This window comes from Balaenoptera musculus, chromosome 6, assembly GCF_009873245.2.
Source record: "Balaenoptera musculus isolate JJ_BM4_2016_0621 chromosome 6, mBalMus1.pri.v3, whole genome shotgun sequence".
Taxonomy (NCBI): Eukaryota; Metazoa; Chordata; class Mammalia; order Artiodactyla; family Balaenopteridae; genus Balaenoptera; species Balaenoptera musculus.
In genome coordinates, this window is record NC_045790.1 from 48,354,089 (window position 1) to 48,372,570 (window position 18,482).

The window sequence follows — 18,482 nt, forward strand, 5'->3', positions numbered from 1 at the left end:
TGATATTATTTTTTTTCAATTTTTTATATAGTCCAGTTTATTTTTTTCTTTTATGGATTTTTTTTGACTTGAATTATATATATATTTTTTAATACAGCAGGTTCTTATTAGTCATCAATTTTATATACATCAGTGTATACATCAATCCCAGTCGCCCAATTCATCATACCACCACCACCACCCCCCGCGGCTTTCCCCCCATGGTGTCTATACGTTTGTTCTCTACATCTCTGTCTCAATTTCTGCCCTGCAAACTGGTTCATCTGTACCATTTTTGTAGGTTCCACATAGATGCGTTAATATACGATATTTGTTTTTCTCTTTCTGACTTACTTCACTCTGTATGACAGTCTCTAGGTCCATCCACGTCTCAACAAATGACTCAATTTCCTTCCTTTTTATGGCTGAGTAATATTCCATTGTACATATGTACCACATCTTCTTTATCCATTCGTATGTAGATGGGCATTTAGGTTGCTTCCATGACCTGGTTATTGTAAATAGTGCTGCAATGAACATTGGGGTGCATGTGTCTTTTTGAATTATGGTTTTCTCTGGGTATATGCACAGTAGCGGGATTGCTGGATCATATGGTAGTTCTATTTTTAGATTTTTAAGGAACCTCCATACTGTTCTCCATAGTGGCTGTATCAATTTACACTCCCACCAACAGTGCAAGAGGGTTCCCTTTTCTCCACACCCTCTCCAGCATTTGTTGTTTGTAGATTTTCTGATGATGCCCATTCTAACTGGTGTGAGGTGATACCTCACTGTAGTTTTGATTTGCATTTCTCTAATAATTAGTGATGTTGAGCAGCATTTCATGTGCTTCTTGGCCATCTGTATGTCTTCTTTGCAGAAATGTCTACTCAGGTCTTCTGCCCATTTTTGGATTGGGTTGTTTGTTTTTTTTTAATATTCAGCTGCATGAGCTGTTTATATATTTTGGAGATTAACCCTTTGTCCGTTGATTCGTTTGCAAATATTTTCTCCCATTCTGAGGGTTTTCTTTTCGTCTTCTTTATGGTTTCCTTTGCTGTGCAAAAGCTTTGAAGTTTCATTAGGTCCCATTTGTTTATTTTTGTTTTTATTTCCATTACTCTAGGAGGTGGATCAGAAAAGATCTTGCTCTGATTTATGTCAAAGAGTGTTCTTCCTATGTTGTCCTCTAAGAGTTTTATAGTGTCCAGTCTTACATTTAGGTCTCTAATCCATTTTGAGTTTTTTTTGTGTATGGTGTTAGGGAGTGTTCTAATTTCATTCTTTTACACGTAGCTGTCCAGTTTTCCCAGCACCACTTATTGAAGAGACTGTCTTTTCTCCATTGTATATCCTTGCCTCCTTTGTCATAGATTAGTTGACCATAGGTGCATGGGTTTATCTCTGGGCTTTCTATCTTGTTCCATTGATCTATGTTTCTGTTTCTGTGCCAGTACCATATTTTCTTGATTACTGTAGCTTTATATTATAGTCTGAAGTCAGGGAGTCTGATTCCTCCAGCTCCGTTTTTTTCCCTCAAGACTGCTTGGGCTATTTGGGATCTTTTGTGTCTCCATATAAATTTTAAGATTTTTTGTTCTAGTTCCATAAAAAATGCCATTGGTAATTTGATAGGGATTGCATTGAATCTGTAGATTGCTTTGGGTAGTATAGTCATTTTCACAATATTGATTCTTCCAATCCAAGAACATGGTATATCTCTCCATCTGTTAGTATCATCTTTAATTTCTTTCATCAGTGTCTTATAGTTTTCTGCATACAGGTCATTTGTCTCCCTAGGTAGGTTTATTCCTAGGTATTTTATTCTTTTTGTTGCAGTGGTAAATGGGAGTGTTTCCTTAATTTCTCTATCAGATTTTTCATCATTAGTGTATAGCAATGCAAAAGATTTCTGTGCATTAATTTTGTATCCTGCAACTTTACCAAATTCATTGATTACCTCTAGTAGTTTTCTGTTGGCATGTTTAGGATTCTCTATGTATAGTATCATGTCATCTGCAAACAGTGACAGTTTTACTTCTTCTTTTCCAATTTGTATTCCTTTTATTTCTGTTTCTTCTCTGATTGCTGTGGCTAGGACTTTAAAACTATGTTGAATAATAGTGGTGAGAGTGGACATCCTTGTCTTGTTCCTGATCTTAGAGGAAATGCTTTCAGTTTTTCACTATTGAGAATGATGTTTGCTGTGGGTTTGTCATATATGGCCTTTATTATGTTGAGGTAGGTTCCCTCTAGGCCCACTTTCTGGAGAGTTTTAATCATAAATGGGTGTTGAATTTTGTCAAAAGCTTTTTCTGCATCTATTGAGATGATCATACGGTTTTTATACTTCAGTTTGTTAATATGGTGTATCACATTGATTGATTTACGTATATTGAAGAATCCTTGCATTCCTGGGATAAATCCCACTTGGTCATGGTGTATGATCCTTTTAATGTGTTGTTGGATTGTGTTTGCTGGTATTTTGTTGAGGAGTTTTGCATCTATATTCATGAGTGATATTGTTCTGTGATTTTCTTTTTTTGTAGTATCTTTGTCTGGTTTTGGTATCAGGGTGATGGTGGCCTCATAGAATAAGTTTGGGAGTGTTCCTTCCTCTGCCATTTTTTGGAAGAGTTTGAGAAGGATGGGTGTTAGCTCTTCTCTAAATGTTTGATAGAATTCACCTGTGAAGCCATCTGGTCCTGGACTTTTGTTTGTTGGAAGATTTTTAATCACAGTTTCAATTTCATTGCTTGTGATTGGTCTGTTCGTATTTTCTATTTCTTTCTGGTTCAGTCTTGGAAGGTTATACCTTTCTAAGAATTTGTCCATTTCTTCCAGGTTGTCCAATTTATTGGCATAGAATTGCTTGTAGTAGTCTCTTAGGATGTCCTGTATTTCTGCGGTGTCTGTTGTAACTTCTCCTTCTTCATTTCTAATTTTATTGATTTGAGTCCTCTCCGTCTTTTTCTTGATGAGTCTGGCTAATGGTTTATCAATTTTGTTAATCTTCTCAAAGAACCAGCTTTTAGTTTTATTGATCTTTGCTATTCTTTTCTTTGTTTCTTTTATTTCTGCTCTGATCTTGATGATTTCTTTCCTTCTACTAACTTTGGGTTTTGTTTGTTCTTCTTTCTCTAGTTTCTTTAGGTGTAAGGTTAGATTGTTTATTTGAGATTTTTCTGGTTTCCTGAGGTAGGCTTGTATAGCTATAAACTTCCCTCTTAGAACTGCTTTTGCTGCATCCCATAGGTTTTGGATCATCGTGTTTTCATTGTCATTTGTCTCTAGGTAGTTTTTGGTTTCCTCTTTGATTTCTTCAGTGATCTCTTGGTTATTTAGTAATGTATTGTTTAGCCTCCATGTGTTTGTGTTTTTTACGTGTTTTTCCCGGTAATTCATTTCTAGTCTCATAGCGTTGTGGTCAGAAAGATGCTTGATATGATTTCAATTTTCTTAAATTTACTGAGGCTTGATTTGTGACCCCAGATGTGATCTATCCTGGAGAATGTTCTGTGCGTACTTGAGAAGAACGTGTAATCTGCTGTTTTTGGATGGAATGTCCTATAAAAACAATTAAATCTATCTGGTCTATTGTGTCATTTAACACTTCTGTTTCCTTATTTATTTTCATTTTCGATGATCTGTCCATTGGTGTTAGTGAGGTGTTAAAGTCCCCCACTATTATTGTGTTACTGTTGATTTCCTCTTTTATAGCTGTTAGTAGTTGCCTTATGTATTGAGGTGTTCGTATGTTGGGTGCATATATATTTATAATTGTTATATCTTCTTCTTGGATTGATCCCTTGATCATTAGGTAGTGTCCTTCCTTGTCTCTTGTAACATTCTTTATTTTAAAGTTTATTTTAACTGATATGAGTATTGCTACTCCAGGTTTCTTTTGATTTCCATTTGCATGGAATATCTTTTTCCATCCCCTCACTTTCAGTCTGAATGTGTCCCTAGGTCTGAAGTGGGTCTCTTGTAGACAGCATATATATGCGTCTTGTTTTTGTATCCATTCAGCAAGCCTGTTTCTTTTGGTTGGAGCATTTAATCCATTCATGTTTAGGGTAATTATCAATATGTATGTTCCTCTGACCATTTTCTTAATTGTTTTGGGTTTGTTTTTGTAGGTCCTTTTCTTCTCTTGTGTTTCCCAGTTAGAGAAGTTCCTTTAGCATTTGTTGTAGAGCTGGTTTGGTGGTGCTGAATTCTCTTAGCTTTTGCTTGTCTGTAAAGTTTTTGATTTCTCCATCGAATCTGAATGAGATCCTTGCTGGGTAGAGTAATCTTGGTTGTAGGTTGTTCCTTTTCATCACTTTAAGTATATCATGCCACTCCCTCTGGCTTGTAGAGTTTCTGCTGAGAAATCAGCTGTTAACCTAATGGGAATTCCCTTGTATGTTATTTGTCATTTTTCCCTTGCTGCTTTTAATAGTTTTTCTTTGTCTTTAATTTTTGCCAATTTGATTACTATGTGTCTCGGCGTGTTTCTCCTTGGGTTTATCCTGTATGGGACTTGTTGCGCTTCCTGGACTTGGGTGGCTCTATTTCCTTTCCCATGTTAGAGAAGTTTTCGACTATAATCTCTTCAAATATTTTCTCTGGTCCTTTCTCTCTCTTTTCTCCTCTGGGACCCCTATAATGCGAATGTTGTTGCGTTTAATGTTGTCCCAGAGGTCTCTTAGGCTGTCTTCATTTCTATTCATTCTTTTTCTTTATTCTGTTCCGCAGCAGTGAATTCCACCATTCTGTCTTCCAGGTCACTTATCCGTTCTTCTGCCTCAGTTATTCTGCTATTGATTCCTTCTAGTGTAGTTTTCATTTCAGTTATTCTTTTGTTCATCTCTGTTTGTTTGTTGTTTAATTCTTCTAGGTCTTTGTTAAACATTTCTTTCATCTTCTTGATCTTTGCCTCCATTCTATTTCCGAGGTCCTGGATCATCTTCACTATCATTATTCTGAATTCTTTTTCTGGAAGGTTGCCTATCTCCACTTCATTTAGTTGTTTTTCTGGGGTTTTATCTTGTTCCTTCATCTGGTACATAGCCCTCTGCCTTTTCATCTTGTCCATGTTTCTGTGAATGTGGTTTTTGTTCCACAGGCTGCAGGATTGTAGTTCTTCTTGCTTCTGCTTAGATTTGTTTTTAGTTTTGTCATATGTGGATTTATTAGTGTGATTTATTGCTGTATCAGAGAAAAATGACAATAATAATTTTTGAAACGACAGGATTTTGTATTCTGGTATCTGAGTTTGTCTTATTTTTAGATCTGTTGGTAAGTTCATGTTTTTAAAGACTCTTCTCTCTAAGCCTATGAGGCTGATACTTAATCTTATTAGTATTTTTTAAATGAAAGTGCCTTTAAAAAAAATAAATTTATTTATTTATTTTTGGCTGCATTGGGTCTTCTTTGTGGTGCATGGGCTTCTCATTGTGGTGGCTTGTCTTGTTGCAGAGCATGGGTTCTAGGTGCGTGGGCTGCAGTAGTTGTGGCTTGCAGGCTCTAGAGTGCAGGCTCAGTAGTTGTGGCGCATGGGCTTAGTTGCTCCGCGGCATGTGGGATCTTCCCAGATCAGGGCTTGAACCCATGTGCCCTGCATTGGCAATCAGATTATTAACCGCTGTGACACCAGGGAAGTCCTGAAAGAGCCACTGTTAATACAGTTGGGTACATATAAAATTAGTTTGCCCATGGAAGCAACTTAAATGTCCATTGACAGATGAATGGATAAAGAAGATGTGGAATACACACACACACACACACACACACACACACACACACACACACACACACACACACAGTGGAATGCTACTCAGCCATAAAAAAAGGAAATAATACCATTTGCAGCAACATGGATGGACTGAGAGGTTATCACACTAAGTGAAGTTAAGTCAGACAGAAAGACAAATACCATATGATATCTCTTATATGTGGAATCTAAAATGTGATACAAATGAACTTATTTACAAAACAGAAACAGACTCACAGATGTAGAAAACAAACTTATGGTTACAAAGGGGAAAGGTGGTGTGGGGAAGGGATATATCAGGAGTCTGGGATTAGCTGATACAAACTACTATGTATAAAACCGATAAATAACAAGGTCCTACTGTGTAGCACAGGGAACTACATTAAATATCCTGTAATAAGCCATAATGGAAAAGCATATGAAAAAGAATATGTATATATATATATATTATATATATAATCTGAAAAATATATATATGTGTATATATAACTAAGAATATATGTGTGTGTGTATGTGTATGCATATCTATCTATCTATCTATCTCTGAATCACTTTGCTGTACACCAGAAAGTAACATAACATTGTAAATCAACTACAGTTCAATAAAAATGTAGTCTGTCAATCCTGAGGAGGTTTGAATGGTATATTTTTTCTCTTCATGACAACTTTATTACTCTTAAAATATATCCAATAAACTAATGTGAAATTAAGAATTTGAGTCCTTCAAATCCCCCACCGCATTGTTTATCAGTCTTGCACACTGGAGGATGCATACTGGACAGGCCAAACAAGGTACAGCCTCCTCTACAGTTGAGGAACTTCATCCTTACAGTTCCCTAGGCCGAAAACCGTGGAATCACCCTTGACTTCACCTTTACCTCTAATCACTTAGAAAGTCCTACTGTCCCTAGAGTCAACATACTATATTTAATCGATTTTGAGAGCAACAACCTTTCATGTTTTTACATATATAAAATCAGAATGTGCCTCACAATAAATAGTTATATTCTCTCTCGCAGAGGTAGTGATCCTGTCATCGTTTTCTTTGCCTGCAGAGGTGCCAACCTCCAAACAGGCAATACATCAAACGTGCAAAATGGGTGTCAGCAGCTTGGAAGAAGATGCCAAGACAATAGTTCAACACAGTATTTAATCTCTTGAAATCCAATGGTTGTGGCGGTTGTAGGGAGAGGAGGAATCAGAGGTGTGTAACATTGTTTTTTTATATATATGTGTATAACTGAGTCACTTTGCTCTACTGCAGAGATCGGCACAACGTTGTAAATCAACTATACTTCAATAAAAAAATAAAAGAAGCGCTTAACAACGTTCCCAAAGTGGGAGCCCAAAGCAGGCTACATCTACATAATTGCAAACCTGAATCAAGAACCCAATATCAAGACTTCTGCTTCCTGTCAAGATGAAGGGACAGGGTCTAGGCTTAATCTCCTACCCGAAACAATCAAAAAGTCAGAAAAAATTATATGAAAGGTGGGCTTTTAAGATGCTGGATATAAAGCAAAGAAGGACAGTGATTCCTGAGATTCAGGAAACATGAGATGAACCCTAACATTGCCTCAGTCTTCTGCCTTGAAAGACCTCCTAGGCCATCCATGGAAGTGGGAACTTGGATAGAGCCCAGGGGATTGCCTGAGTTGAGGAGACAAAGGTAAAGGTCCAGAGATCATAGTGGCTAGAGTTTGAAGGACAGGTTATCTCTCTGTGTCCAGAGAGGACAGAAGGACACAGAGACAACTGTGGAAGTTTAAGAGTATTCCCTTTAGGTGTCTAGCAGCATCAACATACTAATCAGTACATGTATGTGAAAAACCAATCTGAGGCCAGGAAAAGAACCACACAAACAGGGCCGCACAAAATAGAACCCACACATATAGGACTGGGAATAGTATTTTATCCAGCATCTAGGCTGGAAAACTTAATAATTCATGGGACACTGAGTACTTAGAAGGGTCTTGTCTCAGCAGCAGGGCACATTTACCACTAATCCAAACATGGCTTAGTCCTGTCTACCAAATTTTAAGACCCCAAAGGATCAAACTGATTCCAAGTAATTTAACTGCTTCTAGAGCAAGAGTCAGGAATATTTATAGGAATAAAAAAAATATCTAGTCTCCAAGAAGGTAGAATTTGCAATGTCTGAAATCAGGTCAAAAATTACCCAGCATGCAAAGAAATTCCCCAAAATACACCTCATACCTGAAAAGAAAAATCAATCAATTAAAACATAGAAGAGACATTAAAATAGTTACTGTAATTCTATTTCATATGTTGAAAAGGTTAAGTAGAAAAAACAATCTCCAAGCCCAGAGAATTTCACTGGTGAATACTGCTAAGCATTTAAAGAAGAAATACCATCAATCCTATATTCTCTTCCACTAAACAGAAGAGAAGGGATCACACTTCCCAACTCATGATATGAGGTCAGCATCATGCTGATACCAAAACCAGACAAAGATTGTATAAAACAAGGACACTATAGACAACTCTCTCTTATGAACACAGATGTAAAAAAGCCAAAAAAAATTACTGGCAAATCAAATCCTTTAATCTATATAAAGAATAATACACTATGACCCAGTAGAGTTTATATCCCAGGAATGCAAGGTTGGTTCTTCATTTGAAAATCATTTAATGTTCTCCATTACAATAAAATTCTAAGGAACTTTCACATGATCATATCAATTGAGGCAGAAAAAGCATCTGACAAAATTCAACATTAATTCATGATAATAATGCTCAGCAAATTAGGAATAGAAGAGAACTTCCTCAAGGTGATAAAGAGCATCTACAAAGAATCTACAGCTAACATCATACTTAATGCTAAGAAACTAAATGTTTTCCCTTTTAAGATTGGCAATAAGGTAAGAATATCTACTCTTGCCACTTCTGCTCAACATCGTATTAGATATCCTTGCCAGTACAGTAAGGTTATAAATAAATAAGTAGTTTACAAATTGAAAAGGAGAAAGTAAAACCATCCTTATTTGTAAACAATGACTGTTTACGTAGAAAATTTAAAAACTCTCAGAATAAGTGAGTTTAGCAAGTTTGCAAAATAGATGGCCAAGAATAAACTAGCAATACATAACTGGAAACTGAAATGCAAAATACGACGCCATTTGTAACAGGTGCAAAATAATGAAAGAGGTATAAATCTAACTAAAATATATGCTGGAAACTAATAAAGGCTGATGAAGAAAACAAAGAAGACCTAAATAAATGGATAGACATGAAGTGCTCATAGGTTAATATCTTAACATATTAAAGATGTAAATTCCCTCCAAGTTAACCTGTAGAATTAACAAAATTATAATAACTATCTCACCAAGATTTTTTTTGTATAGATAGATAGATAGACAACCTGATTATATGGAAAGTCAAAGGAATTAGTATAGAATAGCTAAAATGACTTTGAAAAGGAGAATAAAGTTAGAAAAATCAAATTACCTGATTTTAAGACATACTTTAAAGCTACAGTAATTAAGACAATGTGGTACTGGTGAAGGGATCAACACATAGATCAGAATAGAGAGTCCAGAAATAGACGCACACAGAAATGGACAATGAACTTTTGATAGTTTAAAAGGCAATTCAAGGGAGAAAAGATCATCTTTTTGACAAATGGCTGAAAGAATGGGACATCATTATACAAAAAAATTTCAACCTAGATATAAAACTTATACCTTTTATAAAAATTAACTGGGGATGTCTCTGGTGGTGCAGTGGTTAAGAATCTGCCTGCCAGTGAAGGGGACACGGGTTCAAGCCCTGGTCTGGGAAGATCCCACATGCCGTGGAGCAGCTAAGCCTGTGCATCACAACTACTGAGCCTGTGCTCTAGAGCCCGTGCACTGCAACTACTGAGACCGCGTGCTGCAACTACTGAAGCCCACGCGCCTAGAGCCTGTGCTCCGCAACAAGAGAAGCCACCGCGATGAGAAGCTCGTGCACTGCAATGAAGAGTAGCCCCCGTTCTTTGCAACTAGAGGAAGCCTGCACACGGCAGTGAAGACACAATGCAGTCAAAAAAAAGAAAAAAAAATTAACTGGAAATGGGTCATAGATCTAAAGGTAAAATATAAAACTATAACACTTTTAGGAGAAGACACAGGAGAAAACTTTGTGACCTGGGATTAGGCAAGGAGTTCTTAGACATGACATTAAAGGTGCAATCCATGGAAAGAAAAAATGGTAAACTGGTCTCCATCAAAATTAAAAGCTTTTGCTTTGTGAAAGATAATGTTAGCAATTTTGAAAAAAGAAGGTACCTACTGAGAGAAAATATTTTCAAGTCACATATCTAAGAAATGACTAGTGCTCAGAACATGTAAACCCTCAAAATTCAAAACAACCTGTTTTAAAAATTGGCAAATGACTTAAATTAACACTATATCAAAGAGGAAATAAGCACATATGTGACCAGCAGAATAATTCCCGGCCCCTCCTCCTGACAAAGATGTCCATATCCTAATCGCCAGAACCTATGAACATGTTATGTTACATGGAAGGGGGGAATTAAGGTTGCTGATGAAATTAAGCTTGCTAATCAGCTCACCTTAAAATAAATAAGAGTATCCTAGATTATCTGGGTAGGCCCAATGTAACCACAAGCCTTCTTTAAACTGGAAGAGGGAGGCAGAAGAGGCAATTACAGTTATAGAAAGACCTGAAGATGCTATGTTGCTGGCTTTGAGGATGCCAAGGCATGCAGATAGCCTCCAGAAGCTGGAAAATGAAAATCAAAGAAAATGGACTCTCCCCTAGAGCCTCCAGAAGAAACACAGTCTTGCTAACACCTTGATTTTAGTTCAGCAGGACCCATTTTAGACTTCTGACTCTCCAGAACTGTAAAACAATTGTGCTGCCTTAAGCTACTAAGTTTGTGTTAATCTATTACAGCAGCAACTGGAAACTAATACAACCTGAGAAGATGTTCAAAATCATTAGCCATTAGGAAAATGAAAATGAAAACAATGATGAGATGCCATTATTCACCAATTAAAAATGGCTAAAATAAAAAACACTAACAATATCAAGTGCTGGGAAGAATGCAGAGCAAGTGAAACTTTCATATATTGCTGGTGGAAATGCAAAATAGTAAAATACTCAGGAAAACAGCCTGGCAGTTTCTTTTTTTTTTTTTTTTAAGATTTTTTTAATTTTTATTTTTATGTGGACCATTTCATTTTTGAAGTCTTTACTGAATTTGTTACAGTACTGCTTCTGTTTTATGTTTTGGTTTTTTGCCTGCGAGGTATGTAGGATCTTAGCTCCCTAACCAGGGATCGAACTCACACCCCCTGCATTGGAAGGCGAAGTCTCAACCACTGGACCGCCAGGGAAGTCCCGAGCCTGGCAGTTTCTTAAACATACACCTACCATATGATCTAGCCACTCTACTTCCAGAAATTTACCCAAGAGAAAGGGAAGTGTATATCCCTACAAAGACATCTGCATAAATGTTCACAGTAGCTTTATCTATAAGAGCCCCAAAGTGGAAACAACCCAAATATCCATCAATAGGTGAATGAATAAACAAACTGTGGTACGTCCATACAATGGAATTACTACATAGCAGTATATATATTCCAAAATAATATGAACTACTGATGTGTGCTACAATGTTAATAAATGTCGAATCGCATAATAGCTATGCTGAATGAAAAAAGCCAGATAGAAGACTATAGAGTTTTCCCTCAGTATGCACAGGTGGATTGGTTCTAGGACCTGCTGTGGATACCAAAATCCATGGATGCTCAAGTCCCATAGTTGGTCCTTTGTATCTGCAGGGTCTATGGATTCAACCAACCAAAGTATTATGTTTACAGTTGGTTGAATCCATGGATGCAGACCCCACAGATACCATTTATATAAAATTCCAGAAAATGAAACCTAATCTATAGTGACAGAAAGAAGATCAGTGGTTGACAGAGGAGAGGGGCAGGAGGGAGCAGGAGGGAAGGATTACAAGGGCACGAGAAAACTTTTGGGGTGATGAGTATTCATGATCTTGATCATGGTTATGGTTTCACAGGTGTATGTATATGTGAAAACTCACCAAACTTTATACTTTAAATAGCCCGTTTATACCTCAATAAAGCTGTTTAAAAAGAGCTCAGTTCCAATGGATTTTATTTCTTTTGTGGACTCTTTTAAATATGCTGTATCACAAGTAGCCCAATAACGTGTGGAGACTGAGTCCAAAAATGATTAAAGAGAAGTTGAAGTTCAAGAAAAGTTTTTATTTCAATTTCATTTATCAAGTTACTAATTCATTTCTTTTATTTTCCTTATCTCTATGCATAAGAGTAACATATGAAAAAAAAATCTAAATCTAAAATAGACCTTTTGGTAGTTCTTTTTTTTTTTCACTGTATATCTTAATTTAATATTTTTTAATATCCTTATTGGAGTATAATTGCTTTACAATGGTGTGTTAGTTTCTGCTGTATAACAAAGTGAATCAGCTGTACATATACATATATCCCCATATCCCCTCCCGCTTGCGTCTCCCTCCCACCCTCCCTACCCCACCCCTCTAGGTGGTCACAAAGCACCGAGCTGATCTCCCTGTGCTATGTGGCTGCTTCCCACTAGCTATCTATTTTACATTTGGTAGTGTATATATGTCCATGCCACTCTCTCACTTCGTCCCAGCTTACCCTTCCCCCTCCCCCTGTCCTCAAGTCCATTCTCTGCATCTGCGTCTTTATTCCTGTCCTGCCCCTAGGTTCTTCAGAACCTTTTTTTTTTTTTTAGATTCCATATATATGTGTTAGCATACGGTATTTGTTTTTCTCTTTCTGACTGACTTCACTCTGTATGACAGACTCTAGGTCCATCCGCCTCACTACAAGTAACTCAGTTTCATTTCTTTTTATGGCTGAGTAATATTCCATTGTATATATGTGCCACATCTTTATCCATTCATCTGTTGATGGACACTTAGGTTGCTTCCATGTCCTGGCTATTGTAAACAGAGCTGCAATGAACATTGTGATACATGATGCTTTTTGAATTATGGTTTTCTCAGGGTGTATGCCCAGTAGTGGGATTGCTGGGTCGTATGGTAGTTCTATTTTTAGTTTTTTAAGGAACCTCCATACTGTTCTCCATAGTGGCTGTATCAATTTACATTCCCACCAACAGTGCAAGAGGGTTCCCTTTTCTCCACACCCTCTTTAGCATTTATTGTGTGTAGATTTTTTTGATGATGGCCATTCTGACTGGTGTGAGGTGATACCTCATTGCAGTTTCGATTTGCATTTCTCTAATGATTAGTGATGTTGAGCATCCTTTCATGTGTTTGTTGGCAATCTGTATATCTTCTTTCGAGAAATGTCTATTTAGGTCTTCTGCCCATTTTTGGACTGGGTTGTTTGTTTTTTTGATATTGAGCTGCATGAGCTGCTTGTATATTTTGGAGGCTAATCCTTTGTCAGTTGCTTCGTCTGCAAATATTTTCTCCCATTCTGAGGGTTGTCTTTTCATCTTGTTGATGGTTTCCTTTGCTGTGCAAAAGCTTTTAAGTTTCACTTGGTCCCATATGTTTGTTTTTGTTTTTATTTCCATTTCTCTAGGAGGTGGGTCAGAAAGGATCTTGCTGTGATTTATGTCATAGAGTGTTCTGCCTGTGTTTTCCTCTAAGAGTTTTATAGTGGCTGGCCTTACATTTAGGTCTTTAATCCATTTTGAGTTTATTTTTGTGTATGGTGTTAGGGAGTGTTCTAATTTCATTCTTTTACATGTAGCTGTCCAGTTTTCCCAGCACCACTTACTGGGCATATACCCTGAGAAAGTCATAATTAAAAAAGAGTCATGCACCACAATGTTCATTGCAGCTCTATTTACAATAGGCAGGATATGGAAGCAACCTAAGTGTCCATCGACAGATGAATGGATAAAGAAGTTGTGGCACATATATACAATGGAATATTACTCAGCCATAAAAAGAAAGAAAATTGAGTTATTTGTAGTGAGGTGGATGGACCTAGAGTCTGTCATACAGAGTGAAGTCAGTCAGAAAGAGAAAAACAAATACCGTATGCTAACACATATATATGGAACCTAAAAAAAAAAAAGTTCTGAAGAACCTAGGGGCAGGACAGGAATAAAGACGCAGATGCAGAGAATGGACTTGAGGACAGGGGGAGGGGGAAGGGTAAGCTGGGATGAAGTGAGAGAGTGGCATGGACATATATACACTACCAAATGTAAAATAGATAGCTAGTGGGAAGCAGTCCCATAGCATTGGGAGATCAGCTCGGTGCCTTGTGTCTACCTAGAGGGGTGGGATAGGGAGGATGGGAGGGAGATGCAAGAGGGAGGAGATATGGGGATATATGTATACATATAGCTGATTCACTTTGTTATAAAGCAGAAACTAACACACCATTGTAAAGCAATTATACTCTAGTAACAATGTTAAAAAAATAAAAAATAAAAAATCGAATAGATCTTATTATAACTACCAAGTAAAATCCCTGAGTGGTTAGAAGGCATTGTGTCATAATTTCTTAATTTCAGTGGAGGCTTTTTTTCTTATTGGTGCATAAAATAATGTCACACCTTTCAATCAATGATGTCTTGGACTCAAAGAAATGCAGTATACCCAGAATGGAATACACTACCATGGTCCAAATCTTCCTCATTCTTGGCCTGGCTTCTTGACTGCTTTTCTTATTTCCACAGTTAGACTCACGATAGTCTATTCTCAACAGAGCATATAGAGTGATACTCTTAAAAAATGAATCAAATGAAGTCATTCCTCTGCTGTGACTTCTCACCTCATTCAGACTAAAAGCCAAAATCCTTACAAAATCGTACAGTATCTGTGCCATTCTTCACCCCACCTCACAGTCTTCTGACTTTCATCACTTCTTCTTGTCTTCTTTAAACTCACTTTACTTTAGTCACTTTAGGAAAAATGTCAAGAATGCATCTACCTCAGGACCTTTGCACTTGCTTATCTCTCTGCCTGGAATTTTCTTTCCGCTATCTTGTGCATGGTACCCTACCTGTATCTCCCTCAGATCCTTGCTCAAATGCCATCTTATCAGTGAGTCTTTTCTTCCTAACCTATTTAAAATTGCAATCCCCTCCAACAGCTTTGGCTGGCAGCCCATCTCTATCTCTGGTTCTTTTCCTCCCCTTTCCTTTTTCCCATGATTCCTACCACCCCATGACACATATATATTTTATTTATTTGTTTCGTCCTTTTGTCTGTCCCTAACACCAGTATGAAAGTCCCATAAGAAAAATGGATTTTTGTCTGTTTTGCTCTTTCCTGTGTTTCCAGCACCTAAAACAGTTCCTCAGCACATAGCAGGTACCCAAGAAATATTTGTTGTTGAACAAATGAATGAGTGGCTTGTGAATATAGCCTGAGGTCAGGTGCAAGGTGGAAATTTCTTTAGAGTTTTGTGCTTTCTTTAAAAGCATTCATACGTTATGTGTTTTATTATAAACAGCCTTTACCTCAGAATCTTTGAGCCAGAATGATAAACCTGGAATACGTTTACCCATAGCCATTATAAATCAGCATAAGCACAGTCTGAGAAGGAAAGCTAGGTATTAGGAGCTTCACTTTATCTTGATATAAATTAGTTTATCTAGCCCTTGACACTCAAGGGAGAGAGAGAGAGATTTTGGATATCCAGGCATTTTCAAAACATGCAGCTACATTTGAGAAGTTTGCAAAGCTGGAGACATCAGATTGATACCATATAGGCTGACTCTGGGTCTACGTATATTCTGAGTATACTTGGAGAATACATAATATGGTACAAGCCAATAACATCTGTGAGAAAATGAGTCTTTAATTTTAAAAATCAAAAGTAAGTCAATGCAACCTAAATTTGATTCTTTTTTTTCATCGGGTTGGGGAAGTAGAAAAAAGTGACCAGGAGAAATGGAAAGGCTGAACGCTATCAGTGGACAGTCTTTTACTTCAAAAGGGGGGCAAGAGTGACTAGGTCCAGCTCTAGTTCTGTTTTCTGCATTTCTATTAGGCAATAATAATGTCTTTTAATACAAAGATGGCTTCTTTTTTATTCACCAGCAAATGGCAGCCATTTGCTAAGTTTCTCCTACTTCTCCTTTTCCTTCTGGCACTTTCCACCATGGTCTTTCTCCACTCTCCTATTTTTTCTTTGTTCCTTCGAGGCTTGATAACATAAGGGAAAAACTTGAATGTAAGTTCAGAAGAAAATGAGTTCAATGTGGGGAGTATCAATAGAAGGAGTTTGAAAAGAGCGTGTGGCTGGCTTCTAGTGCTTTTTGGCGGAGAGCAGGGGAGAGACCTGGCAGAACTCCTCCAGGCCTGCACGGGTGGAAAGCCGCTCACCTGGATCAGACACTGGGCCCCGCAGAGCAGCCTAAACTTTCCTGCCTGTGGGTCACCTCACAGTCTGTAAATACAGGGTGGAAGGTTCTTCTGGGGGTGGAGAAAACATAAGTGAGGCATCCTGTTCAGCATCTGCTATAGATTGTGGTGAGATGCATGCATACGCTGGGCTTTACTGATATAAATCATTTTGTCATGAGGCATCGTCGGTGCTAAGGTAAAGGAATCAATCGCCTTGTGTCATTAGGGATCAGCATCGGGTTGTGTGTTATGTAATCTACCCACTGTTGGTTTGAATAGAGCACTTTTCATTGAGGTATCTATTTGCAGACCTAGAGATGACTTATGGCTCTCAGTCTGCTTTAGTTCTTTCTTTCAGAGCTTCTCCGCCTTTGTTCCAGTGATTCAGGCCCCAAAGGACCCAGATCACCCTTTAAACAGGAGGGTAAGAGGAATATCTATCTGAGCAGAGTGATTGGGCTTTTCTGAGGACAGCAAGGCAGGGGACGCGAGAGGGAATAAAGGAAGGAATCTCACCATGAAAACACGCCCCAACGAGCTGCCATACAGCAGTCACTGCACGAATGCCAGTCGTCTCTTTTTGTGCCTAACAGAAGTCCCTAGATTCCTAGATAATGAACACTGACTCAATTATGTGACACAAATGATTAGAATGACCTCGACTCTTCAGTATTCCTTAAAGAGCTCTATAAAAGTGACCTTTCATTTTTATTTTTTTTAAATAAATATTATAGGGCTTTAATAGATTCTACGCTTTAAAAAAATCACATAGTGACCTTTTAAATGTAACTTTTTTTCCCCAAATATCCCGCCATGACTTCAGAGATTTACAGAAGAATTATGGCTCTATCCTTCTCTAGTTTTCATCTTCGAAATTGTTTAATTTGTCATCTAATAGGGGAAGCTACCAATGCATAACCACAGGAAAAAAAATCTCACCTGAATGTACTACATCAATGTCTAACTTACCTCACCCTTCATCATTCTCTCTGCTCGGGTCTTTTTTTTTTCCTTTTCTTCAGAATCACATTTTTTACTGCCTGCAGGCGTGGTAGAATGGGGAGAGTTCCCTACGCTGGCAGCTCCGATGTTTCACGTGTTTAAAAGTTCCTAGTCTTTTTTCCTGCCTCCTCTTCTTCCCCAGACCCTCATCCTTTTGGCGAGCTGCCTTTTCCTGACTTCTCGGAATAGTTCTCCAGCAAACAGTGCCTTTTCTTCTTGACCTACAAGTCCATTTAAAGCCATAAAGCCCCCATATGTCAAGTGTTTTCCTCCAGCTAGTCAACAAGTAAAGAGGACAAAACCACAGTCAGTAAAGACATTCATTCTCATTTCCCAAGCCAGGGGAGACATGTTCAAAGAGGCCCTCATTAAGGACCTACTGGAGCATTCTGGATAAAGGCAAAATTGAGACATTATGCCAAACAAGGTCAGATTATTCTAAAAAATGCACGGCCTTGACTACAAGGGTTGTTTTATTTCTATCTGCATCTGCTGCAGCACCTAGAACGGTGATTGTCACAGAGAAGCGTGTATGGTAAAATGATCTGGATTCCTGGGTGACTCTGTTGTTGGGTCAGGTATCCTGAGACCATAAACCATCTACCCTAGCAGGACCCAGCTGGGTAGATACTTGAAGTACCTCGCCTTGATCCATGTAACTGCTTTACAAATGTCCCACCATGGAAACAGTCAGCGGGGTTTGGGACAGTCCAGAGGAACAAATAAGTGCTTAAGCTCTGGAATCAGACTCTGGGCTGACATCTTGGCTCTGATACTTCATAGTTGTATAACTCTGAGCAAGTCACATAATCTGTCTAAGCCTCAGTTATCTCATTCATAACATGGGGATAAACAGTACCTTGCTATAAGGTTGTTATAAGGATTAAATGAGATGATCATGTAAAGTTCCCGGCATGTACATGTATAGCAGGCACACATTTATTCAGCTGCTATAGAGAGATTAGGGCACAACAGTCAATAAATGGCTTCACATAATCACTGCCCAATATTAATTCTGGAGAAACCTGTGATCAGCACTGATCAAAGGTCACTTTGTAAATGAAGACCATGTGATTTCACCGTGGCAGGAGAGCATTAGTTCTGATCTGCCCTCTCTCTCTGCTATTCCACCAGACTATGTCTCAGTTAGGGGTCGGGATGCAGTTTGTCCTCACACTGGGCAGCAAAGCTCACGCTTGCACATAGAGTGTATCTAGATCCAAGTCTAGTTCCCTCCCAATGTGCCTCAAAAGCAAAGGTTTCTTGCTTGGGGTTGCAGTGGGTGACCTGACTTGTCTCACCCAAACTAATCCACAAAACAGGAACCTGAATCTCCTCCCACAGTATTTTCATATT

General features: G+C 38.1%; 1 protein-coding gene across 2 annotated transcripts in view; it reads right to left on the reverse strand.

Annotated features, from left to right (window-relative positions):
- ADAMTSL1 (ADAMTS like 1) overlaps positions 1 to 18,482 on the reverse strand; it is a 1,026,618-nt gene that overhangs the window by 299,145 nt on the left and 708,991 nt on the right. The gene's annotated exons all lie outside the window — the stretch shown is intronic.